Genomic DNA, 12,395 nt, shown 5'->3' on the forward strand with positions numbered 1-12,395 from the left:
GGTCACTTAACTAGTTTGTATTTCCTTGCCTAATTACTCAACTGTGCAGGCAAGTGTTATACCCACACTGATAAGCAGCCAAGAAAAGCAAACATGACCTCATCAAATGTAATTTCTAACTGAGAAAGACACAATGCAAATAGGATACAAGCCCATTGTGAAGTAGATGAGCAGAGTCTGGGGGTGTGTGACCATGAATGTAAACTTCACTTATGTCAGGCTACTGTGTGTTCTCTCGGATCACAGATCAAGATTTTTTCTGTCCTCCAGGATTTAAGTTCCTATTTCATGATTTTAAAATGTCTCTTTCTAGCACATGCTAAACTTGAGGATGTACTTCAAGTTGACTTAAACAAGAAAAGTTCCATTTATATAAACTTTTCAATTGAGTAAAAGATTTATAAATATGTGTTCAGCAAATTCCTGAAAATTCAGTACATATTGAATGCAATGATTTGAATTTTTTTCCAGGGTATAGAAAGTAAATCTCTCTTTATTGACCAAGTATTACCAGTACTAAGCATTAAGTAATTTATATTGTAACATACATATTTCTATTATTGCATTATAACATAATTTATACAAAGTTTGAATGAAGAACATAGATATATTGATAATAGAAGTGGCTATTCTGAAGCATCTTCCAATCAAGGTAAAAAAACACTTAATTTTAATATGCTATATATACATAAGGAAACATGAACTTTGTATAGTCATCAAACAGAATAATATTTTATATGTATTTAAATATAAGTTCTTATAATTTTAGAAATAGCATAGAGTAAAATTATGTCTTTATATACATGGATGAGACTTAGATCAGGGACTAATCAACATAAGGCCTTTTAATATCTAATTGCTGTTCTGTCAAATTACAAATTTTATAATTAAAATTTCACATTAGAATCCTTTCTGGAAGAGTGCAAATTTGGAGATATTCTGAAAGCAAACTAATGATATAAACTATTAAATAAACTCACAATGGTTATCTTTATACATCTCCATTTGGACAGATGATTAAGGAAGAAATGATAAGTACTCAAAACAGAAGCAATAAAAATCACAGACAATCAGGCAGGGGTAGATATTAATGTGTTATAGTGTAGTTTTTCAGCATTCCAAGACTTTTCAGAGAAAGAATGCTTCTTGAGTGTCCACTTCTATCTGATTAGGGTTTTTCCTTTGATTATACATATTACCTAGTCTTATCATTACACAAAATCTTAGTCCTGTTTGGTATAATTCTTTCCAGGAAAGATGCAAAAGAGAACTAAGATGTTTGGTTAATCATGTGAAAAAAAATTAGCTTTTATGACACCCAAGGACCAGAATAACAACTGGAGAAACACCTAAATTATACCTGGTGGTAAGTCTAGCCAAGTTAAAAGTCTTTACTTTCAAATTTTAAAGCCCTGAAGCCAAAATTAGAGAAGATACTATATTGTAATTGGCAGATTCTGGTTTGTGAAAATGACTACAGTGGCAAAAAACAAAACAAAAAACAAAAACAAAACAAAAAACCAGTTTGAAGTTTCAATGGTCTTCCTCTCAGAATTTCAGTTTTATTCTTCTAGGAACAACAATAACAACAACAACAACAACAACAACAACAACAACAAAAAGCCTGAGAGATAAGACAGGAGCATATGATGGATGAGAAAATAAGTTCTATGTGTAATAATAAATATTTACTGAAGTATTGCAATCAAATGCATTATTAAATGAAATAATTTAAAAATCAATAAAGAGAATAAATAAATGTGCAGGTAGGAAATCAATGGGAAAAAGAATGATTCCATTATTAATTAAAGAAAAATGTCCCTCACAGGCTCATGTGCCTGAAGTCATCATATTGCCTTTCAGTTACGCCTCTATGGTAGATGGTAGTGCCTTAAAGTCTTTAGTAAGATTATTTAAATCTATATGTCTCTCTCAGATTAAGACTTTAAACAACCAACTGATTAATGGAAGTAACAGCACAAAGGGAAACAAAAGTAAAAGAAAGAAAAGAAGAAAAGAAGAAACTAAAGAAAGAAAGAGATGGAGATATTTTTAAAGGTCAATGATGTGGAAAAATGGGAAGGAGAACTCGAAAATTAAAGATGAGTGGAGAGTAGGTGAGAGAGGAAAGGAGGAGAGAGGATAGGGAAGGGAAGAAGGGCAAGGGAGAAGCAAAGTAGACGAACAGACTATGTGTTTAACTAGAATTTGAGTCAAATAAATGTTTTATGAAGTGCCTGAAAGTCTGATACCACTAAAGATTCTAGGGGGAAGCTGAGTTCTCTATTGCCATAGCATGAAGCTCATCCTCCTGTGTAAAGAGGAATCAATGCTGGCAGTTCAGTAACGTGCGCTGCTGAGAGAGATTTCTTACCAAGATTTCTTCCAAGGATAGCGTGTGTACTTGTAAATTTGAGGATGCCTTTAAGTGTGAATCTCAGTAGCAAAGGCTGATTTGTAGTTGCAGATGAGTTGTCATAATCACACCCAACAATGAATGGTATGTTCTTCCGGTGTGTCTCTAGGAGACCATTACAAATTTCTAGGAAGACAGCCTCACCATTATGAATCATGTTCCCTTCATTCATGAGAGTTGAGCACTGAGAGCCCTGGATTATACTCTGCACATCCAGTAGACAATAAGGTAGATTAATCTCTAAGGAGTTTGTTGCTTGAAGAATTGAATAGTAAATTTCCACAAAGTGAATATTATGTACAGATAAATTCACAAAAATGACACATAAAAATATAGAATGATACAGACAACACTCTTAGATTAAATAAATGACTCTTCATTAAAAGATCTCTTACCAAAGCCATCAAGATAACAAGGATATAATATTTTTATGGTCACAAGTTCCACAGTATACACATTCAAATCTTTTTTTTTTCAAATTAAAATGTAAACAGGCAAGTTCCTTACCTTCGTAACATTTTTTCCACAAAGCAAGAATGCTCCTGAAAAGCACAGATCAGTATTGAGTTTTTTTCCACCATAGCAATTTTCAATAATGTCCTCTAAGCGGCAAAATAGCCTTTTCTGCATGAAAATCGACTGTCACAACCACAATTCGTTTTCTTAATGGAGTCAAATAAAGAAAAGAAACACTGGGAACCGTCTTTAGGGCCCAACATTTCTATTATTGGTGATCCAAAACTTGCAGGATACACTAACCTCGAAATGTACCTACATTTGAAAACACAATATTTTCAGTTATATTTATTTTCTCTCTTTTAAGTTTTATTCCTTAAATTTATTTGCTTATCCACTTTAATCATTATTGCAGGCCCTCCCTCTTTTCCTCCCTTTCCCCTTTCCCAACACCCCTTCTCAGCAAAGGGGAGCAACCCCTCACTGACAATCCCCAATATATCAAGTCTCATCAGGATTAAGGGCATCCTCATCCACTGAAGCCTGAGAAGGCAGTCTGGCTACTGGAAAGTGATTCAAAAGCAGGCAACAGAGTGCATGTCAGGGACAGCTCAGCTGCACTTGCTGGGGGCCCACAAGAAGATTAATCTGTCCACTAACTACATATGTGTAGGGGACCTAGATCCAGTATATAGACTCTCTTTGGTTGGTGCTTAGGTCTGTAGGGACCCACATAGTCCTTTGTCAGTTGACTATGTTGGTCTTATTGTGTAGTTCTTGTCTCCCCCAAGTCCCTCTGTCCTTTCCCCAACTATTCCACAAGACTCCCCGAGTCCACCTAGAGTTCGACTGTGGGTCTCAGCATCTGTCTCTATCCACTGATGAGTGTAGCCTCTCAGGGCTTAGTTATGTTAGTCACCTGTTTGCCAGTATAGCTGAGTATCATTAATAGTGTCAGGGGTTGGCTCTCTTGAATAGGGTAGATCTTAAATGGGGCTAGTCATTGTTTGGCCCTTCCTTAGGTCTCTACTCCATCTTTATCCCTGCAAGATAAATTTGGGGTTAAAGAATTTGTGAGTAGATTAGTTGATGTCCCTATCCCTCCATTGGAAGTCCTACCTGGCTATAACATGTGGCCAGTTCAGCCTCTATATCCCACACAGCTAGGAGTCTCAGCTAGATTTATCCTATATCCTTTCAGGAGCCTACACTGTCTAGGGTTTCCATCTTGTCCCAGTTATTCCACCCCACCTATCAGTTTCATGCTCTTGAGTGGGGTACATGCCTTTAATATCTTTAATCTCAGCACTTTTGAGGCAAAGTAAATTGGATCTCTATGATCTACAGAGCAAGTTCCAGGAGAGCCAAAGCTACAGAGAGTAACCCTGTCTGAAAAAAAGAAAAAAACTAAAACAAAGAAACAAAAAATTTCTACAAGAACAACAACAACAACAAAAAATTTTAAACAAAAAACAAAACCTAATCACCACGGTGATCTTCCTGCCTTAATGGTCTCTTGAACCATCTGGGCCATTCTATACACACATTATTCCATCAGGCAGCAAGTCCAAGTGTATGACTTAATCTCCTACTGAACAGAGTCTCTCAGAGGACATCTATGTTGAGGTAATATCCACTTATAAGAGAGTATATACAATTCATGTCTTACTGGGTCTGTGTTACATCGCTCAGGATGATTATTTCTAGTTCCATTCATTTGTCTGCTAATTTCAAGATTTACTTGTTTTGATATCTGAGTAGTATTCCATTGTATATAAGTACCACAGTTTCTTTCTCCGTTCTTTGGTTGAAAGACATCTAGGTTGTATCCAGATTCTGGCTATTACAAATAAAGATGCTGTGAACATCATTGAACAAATGTCATTGTTGTATGATGGAACATTTTTGGGTATATGCCTAGAAGTGCTATGGTGGGCACTGGTGGTAGCACAATTCCAAATTTTCTGAGAAAGTGACAGATTGATTTCCAAAGAGGTTGTAGAAGTTTGCACTTCCACCAGCAATAGAGGAGTGTTCCCTTTTCTTCACATTCTTGTCTGCATGTGCTGTCACTTGAGACTTTGATTTTAGCCATTTGGGTAGGTGTAAGATGGAATCTCAGAGTCATTTTGATTTGCATTTTCCTGATAACTAAGGGTGTTGAGCATTTATTTAGATGCTTCTTGGTCTTTCACTATTCCTCGGTTGAAAATTCTCTGTTTAGCTCTACACCCCATTTTTTCCTTTTCTTTATTAGTTTATTTAGATTATATGTCAATTGTCATCCCCTTGCTTGTCTCCTCCCGTTCCTCCCTCCCTCCATCTTTCATCCTCCCTCACCGTATGGTCACAGACTATCAAATCTCATCTTGGTAGCCTTCCTATTTTTTCTCAGAGTGCTACCATACCTCCCCAGAAGGGGGAAGTGATCAAATATGGGGCACCAGACTTCATGTCACAATCAGTCTTCACTCTCCACACAACTGTTGATAATGTCCTATCCCTCAGCTAGATCTGAGTAGGTGTTCAATATTTACTGCATGTATTGTCCTTGGTTGGTGCAATAGTTTGAGCAGACACCCCTGAGTCCAGAATCACCCATCATGATTTACTCCATTTTTAATTGGATTATTTGGTTTAGTGGTGTTCAATTTTCTGAGTTCTTTATATATTTTGAATATCAGCCCTTTATTCTGATATAGGGTTAGTGAAGATTTTCTCCCAATCTATAGGCCATTGTTTTGTTTTGATGACAGTGTCCTTTGCCTTCAAGAAGCTTTGCAGTTTCATGAGGTCCCATTTACTAATTGTGTATCTTACAGCCTGAGCTACTGGTGTTCTCTTCAAGAAGTGATCTCCTATGCCAGTGAGTTCAAGGCTCTTCCCACTTTTTATTCTAACATATTTAATGTGCCTGATTTTATGGTGAGGACTTTAATCCACTTGGATTTTAGTTCAGTGCAGGGTGATGAATATGGATTTATTTGCATTTTTCTATAAGTGGACATCCAGTTAGACCAGCACCATTTTTGTAAATTCTATTTTTCATCCACTGTATGGATTTCCCTTCTTTGTCAAAAACTAAGAGCCCATATGTGTGTGGGTTTATTTCTGGGTATCATTTTAATTCCATTGATCAACCATCTTATTTCTATGTCAGTACCATGCAGTTTTTATTACAGTTGCTCTATAGTAAAGCTTGAGATCAAGAGATTCCTCCTGAAGTTCTTTTAATATACAGGGTTGTCTTAGCTATTCTAGTGTTTGGTTTTGTTTTATTTTTTCATATGAAGTTGAGAATTGATCTTTCAAGGTCTGTAAAGAATTATGTAGGTATTTTGATAGAATTGCATTGAATCTGTAGATTGCTTTTGGTAAGGTGGCCATTTTTACTATGTTTATCCTCCCAGTCCACAAGCATGGGAAATCATTTCATCTTCTGATATCTTCTTCAAATTCTTTCTTCAGAGATTTGAACTTTTTTCATACAAGTCTTTCACTTGCTTGGTTAGAGTTACAACAAGATTCTTTATATTATTTGTAGCTATTCTAAAGGGTGTAGTTTCTCTAATTTCTTTCTCAGCCATTTGTAGTTTATGTACAGGAAGGCTATTGATTGTTTTGAATTAATCTTGCATCCGACCACTTTGCTGAAGGTATTTATCAGCTGTAATAGTTCTCTGGTGGAATTTTTGGTGTCACTTATATACACTAGCTTATCATCTGCAAAGAGCAATACTTTAACTTCCTCCTTTCCTATGTGGATACCATTGATCTGCTTTTGTTGTCTTATTGCTCTAGCTAGAACTTTAAGTACTATATTGAAGAGATGTAGAGGGAGTAGGCAGCCTTGTCTAGCTCCTGATTTTAATGGAATATCATTGAGTTACTCTCCATTTAATTTGATTTTTGCTATTGGCTTGCTGTATATAACCTTTATTATGTTAGGTATATACCTCATAGTACTGATATCTTCAAGTTATTAAACATGAATTTGTGTTGGATTTTGTCAAATGCCTTTTCAGCATCTTAGGAGATGAGAGATGATCATCTGCCTTTTTTATTTCAGTTTGTTTATATGATGGATTACTTTGATGGATTTTTGTAAAATGAATCATCCCTGCATGTCTGGGATGAAGCCTACTTGGTCATGGTGAATAATATCATTGATGTGATTTTGGTTTAAGTTTGCAAATATTTTATTAAATATTTTTGCACCAATGTTCCTAAGAGAAATTGGTCTGATTCTCTTTCTTTATTGGATCTTTGTATGGTTTAGGTACCAAGGTGACTGTGGCCTCATAGAATCAGTTCAGTAATATTCCTTTTGTTTCTATGTTGTGGAATGATTTGAAAAGCATTGGTATTAGCTCTTCTTTGAAGGTCTGGTAAATTTTTGTGCTCAAATCATCTGTCCCTGGGCTGCTTTTTTTTTTTTTTTTTTTTTTTTTTTTTTTTGGTTGGCAGGCTTTTGATGACTTCTTTTATATCATTAGAAGATATATAAAAATGTAATTTGTTTACCTGATTTTGCTTCAACTTTAGTAAGTAGAGTTTATCCACAAAGTTGTCCATTTCATTTAAATTTTCAAATTTTGTGGCAGACAGGCTTTCGAAATAAGACCTAATGAGTCTTTGGATTTTCTCAGTGTCTGTTGTTATGTTTCCCTTTTAATTTCTGATTTTGTTGATTTGGATAGTGTCTCTGCCTTTTTGTTATTTTGGCTAAAGGTTTGTCTATCTTGTTGATTTTCTCAAAGAATCAGCCCTTGGCATCATTGATTCCTTGAAGTGTTCTTTTTGTTTCTTATTCATTGATTTAAGCCCTGAGTTTGAGGATTCCTAGCCATCTATTCCTCTTTGGTGTGTCTCCTTCTTTTTTCCCATAGGGCTTCCAAATGTGCCATTAAGTTCCTTGTATGAGATGCTTCCAATATGTTTATGAAGGCACTTAATGCTATGAACATTCCTCTTAGCACTGCCTTCAAGGTGTTGCATACACTTGGGTATGTTGTACCTTCATTTTCATTGAATTTTAGGAAGTCCTTAACTGTTTCTTCATTTCTTCTCTGACTCAATTATCATTGGGTAGAGAGTTGTTCAGTTCCCAAGTCTGTGTAGTCTTTTTGTTATATTTATTTTTATTGAAGTCCAGCTTTAGTTAATGGTGGTTAGACTGTTTACAAGGTATTATTTTAATCTTCTTTTATCTGTTGAGGCTTGCTTTGTGACCTACTATGTAGTCAATTTTAGAGGAGATTCCCTGAGGTTCTGAGAAGAAGGTATAATCTTTTGTGTTTGGATGAAAGGTTCTGTAGATACATGTTAGGGCCATTTGACTCATGACATCTGTTACTGTTATTATTTCTCAGTTTAGGTTCTGTCTCATTGACCTATCCTTTGGTGAGAGAGGATTGTTGAAGTCTCCCACTATTAATGTGTGAGGATCAATGTTTGGTTTAAGGTTTATTAATGTTTCTTTTACAAATATGAGTGCCCTTGTATTGCAGCATAGATGTTCAGAATTGTGATGTCGTCTTGGTTAAGTTTCCCTTTCATGAGTATGAAGGGTCCTTCCTCATAGCTTTTGATTAAATCAGGTTGAAAGTTTATTTTATTAGATATTAGGTTTGCTACTCCAGCTTGCTTCTTGTGTCCATTTGCTTTAAAGACCTTCTTCCAGCCCTTTACCCTCAGGTAATGTCTATCTTTGTTTCTGAGGTGTGTTTATTGTATGCAGCAGATTGTTGGGTCTTGTTAGGCATCTATTCTGTTAGTCTGTCTCTCTTTAATGGGGAGTTGGTACAATAGATGTTGAGAGAGATTAATGACTAGTGACTTCTAGGTCCTTTTATTTTGAATTTGGCTGTGGTAGTGTGTTTGTGTGCTTGTTTTGCTAAAGTAGATTTATCTATTTCCTGTGTTTTCCTGGATTTAATTAGCCTTCTTGAGTTGGAGTTTTCTTTCTAGTATCTTCTGTAGAGCTGGATTTATGGATAGGTAATGTTTAAATTTGGTTTTGTTATAAGAGATCTTGTTTTCTCCATCTATGACTATTGGAAATTTTGCTAGGTATAGTAGTCTGAAATGGCATTTGTTGTCTTTCAGGGTTTGCAAGACATCCACCCAGGTCCTTCTGGGTCTTATGGTCTCTGATGAAGAGTCGGGTGTGATTCTGATAGGTTTACCTTGTATGTTACTTTTCCTTTTTCCCTTGTTGTTTTTTAACATTTTTGTTTTGTTTTGTGCACTTAGTGTTTTGATTATTATGTGGCAAAACTATTTTATTTTCTGGTCTACTCTATTTGGTGTTCTGTAGGGCTCTTATGTGTTTATAGGCTTCTCTTTCTTTAAATTGAGGAAATTTTCCTTTATGGTTTTGTTGAAAATATTTTCTGGGCCCGGGAGCCAAGCATCTTTTCTTTCTTTAATTCCTATTATCCTTTCATCTTTTCATGGAATCCTTGATTTCTTGGATGATTTGTGTCAGGAAGTTTTTAGATTTAACATTTTCTTTCATGGTCCCATCAAAATCTTCCATTGTATCTTCTATACTGAGATTCTTTCCTCCACCTTTTGTATTTTGATTGAGATGCTTACCCCTGTAGTTCCTGTTTTCTGCGCAAAGTTCTCTCCTTCCAGGCTTTGCCCAGTTTGTGCTTTCATTACTGTTTTCATTTTCATCTTCAGATCTTGAATCATTTTACTGATTTCCTTCACCTAATTGTTTGTATTTTCTTGAATTTTTTCCAGTGACTTCTTCATTTCCTCTCTATACGACTCTCTCATATTATTTCTACGGGCCTCAATCTGGTTGCCGGTATTTTCTTGTATTTGTTTATGAATTTTATTCATTTCTTTCATTATCATCTTCATTAGGAAATATTTAGGTCATTCTCTTGTGTTTCAGATGTGTTAGAGTTTCCAGGGGTGATTGCTTTGGGGTCACTGGGTTCTGGAGATGCCACAATATTTTGTCTTTTATACTTTGTGTTATAACTCTAGCTTTAGCCATCTTGCCTTTTCTGGCATTGGGTGGTAGTTTCAGTTGTCCTATATTGGTCATTGAAAGCAGTTTGTAGGTGCATGGCTATAGGTTGAGACCCCTCATCTGTGGGGATCAGGGAATTCTTTTGGTGGATAAGGCAGCTGACCTGAGATCACACATGGGAACTTTTTGTGAACCATCTGGGTGGCCTAAGGTCAGATCTACCTATTTTCGATACCATGGTATCTCTCTCAACAGGGAGACTCAGACACTGGTGTTTTGTAGCCCATAGTTCCTTCTGAGACACCGAGCACTGGTGTTGGGTGCTCTACCTGGTATGAAGCTAGTCTCTGGAGCCCATGCCCATGCCTGAATGGACCCTGGAACTTTCTGTGTATTGGCTGGGTGGCTCAAGGCCAGACTTGATCTTGCTCTACACAGTGTAGCCACCTCTCATGTGGGGATCACCAACACTGTAGTTCTTAGTTTGGTCCTTAGGTCCCTGTGGAGTCACTGCTGTCCCACTAGTCAGACTTGTGTTTCTTAGGTGCCGCCATCTTAAGAACACTAATGCATTTTTAAAAAATAAAATAAAAAATTATTACAAGAGAATTGAGGTACCAAATTTGTCCAAATATGGAAAAAAAGAAGTTGTTAATTTTTATTTCCTGAATTTCAGATATTATAATATATTTTGAAAATATCTGAGGAATCTTTCTGTTCTGATCCTAATTATACAATGGGAGCATATTTTTGTCATATCTTTTGTCAGCATTGTGTAAGCCAAAAATATTGCAAATAGACTTTTCTGAAAATTTTGCTTTGTAGGTATATTAACAAGAAAAAATAATAATGGTGATGCAGTTTATTTAACAAAAAGGAATATGAATAAAATCTTGCATTTACATAAATCCAAGCTCATTACACTTTAGTCATTGGTAAAGAATCTGAAAGGATCCTAAAGACATCTGTTAAAGAATCTGTGAGACTGTATATACCTGTAGGGAAAGAGATTCCTGAGAACCATATTCTTATTGAATTGAATACAGGAGATCATCATGATCCTGAGATCAGAGCGATATTCCCAAAAGATATTGGACAGTCATGCTTCTGAAGTCACTCTTGCTTCTGTATCTTCTTTTGAATGCACACCAGAACTAACTGGTTGGTCTAACCACCTTAGGCAGAACTTACTCTCTTTCAATAACAAGAGGAAATTTGAATGGCATTGAAATGGAAGAACGTTCTATGTTGACTGGCTGCCAGAATCTGGAAGCCATTGTGGAGATGAATTTTGGAGAATTGTTACCTGTTAAAGTTATTTTTATAAAATGTTTGTTGTTGTTATTGTTGTTGCTTTGCCTTGCTCACTGGATCTTGACCTGTTGCTCACTTTGGGATGTCATTGGGTCCACAAGTGTTTGCTACTCTGGCCTGCAGGAGTCATACCTACAAGAAACTCTTCTCAAAGGGATTTCGCTTCCTTCGTAGACTAGAAAAGTCTGACTTTGAAAAGTTTGCTTATGTTAAAAAGCCACTGTTTTTCTTTTACCTAAATAAACTACTTCTCTGGGGTGGTGTGTGTGTGTGTGTGTGTGTGTGTGTGTGTGTGTGTGTGTGTGTGTGTGTGTGTTTGTGTGCATGTGAATTTTTGTTTTCTGCAGCTGGTTGGAGGTCTTGCTGCTCTGGAGGGCTGTCTCCTGATCAGGAATGTGTGTACTCCTGCTTTAGAAATTGCTGTTGCTCTATTTCTAAGCAACAGAACTAAGAAACTGTTCTATCCTTTTACTTTCTATGTAAGTTCTTGCTAGATTACAATAAACTCTGCTCAACTTGTTGTGCCATTTGTTATAGTTATTTTTATAAAACTATGTTTGTTTCTCAATTTATCTTTTAAAGTAGGTAACACACAAATAATTGGCACTACTTTATATTTGTTTAATAATAAGATTCACAGGACAAGAACTGAGCAGTTATTACTCTAATATTAATTCCCTAAGGTAGTTTGTCTCAGTACCAATATGCATCTGAGTGATACATGCACTTTGTAGCTTTCCTGGGTTCCATCTCCGTCCATTTCTTGGACCTCTGCCTGTGGCCAAATCCTCTGGCTCTATCACCTACTTCCTTGTTTAATTCCTTCTACCTTGCCTGATAGGAAATAAAACAATATTCTCTGGCTTGCTCGGGGATTAGCTATAAACTGCTTTATTGCCACACAAGGGGAGTAATTAGGGAACAGAGTTTATACAACACTGAGTCAAGAGGTTCTCAGATTAAGGCTTGTTGCCACTAGATATGGGAGACATAGCAGTTGATTTATACAATAACCTTATACCAACAGTCACAGTGGTACTATAGTCAAAAAATGCTAATCCTAACAGTGAATGTATAGATGTATACCCACCAGGGAAATAATGGCACAATTGTTTTTGATGCAATAAACTTGTGCTGTAATTAAGACCAAATCCAAGGAAGAGTCCATACTTGATATTTTAAGCCAATGCACAGTCATTGATTTGAGAGGATACAAGA

The sequence above is a fragment of the Acomys russatus genome, chromosome 3 (genome assembly GCF_903995435.1).
Source record: "Acomys russatus chromosome 3, mAcoRus1.1, whole genome shotgun sequence".
Lineage (NCBI taxonomy): Eukaryota > Metazoa > Chordata > Mammalia > Rodentia > Muridae > Acomys > Acomys russatus.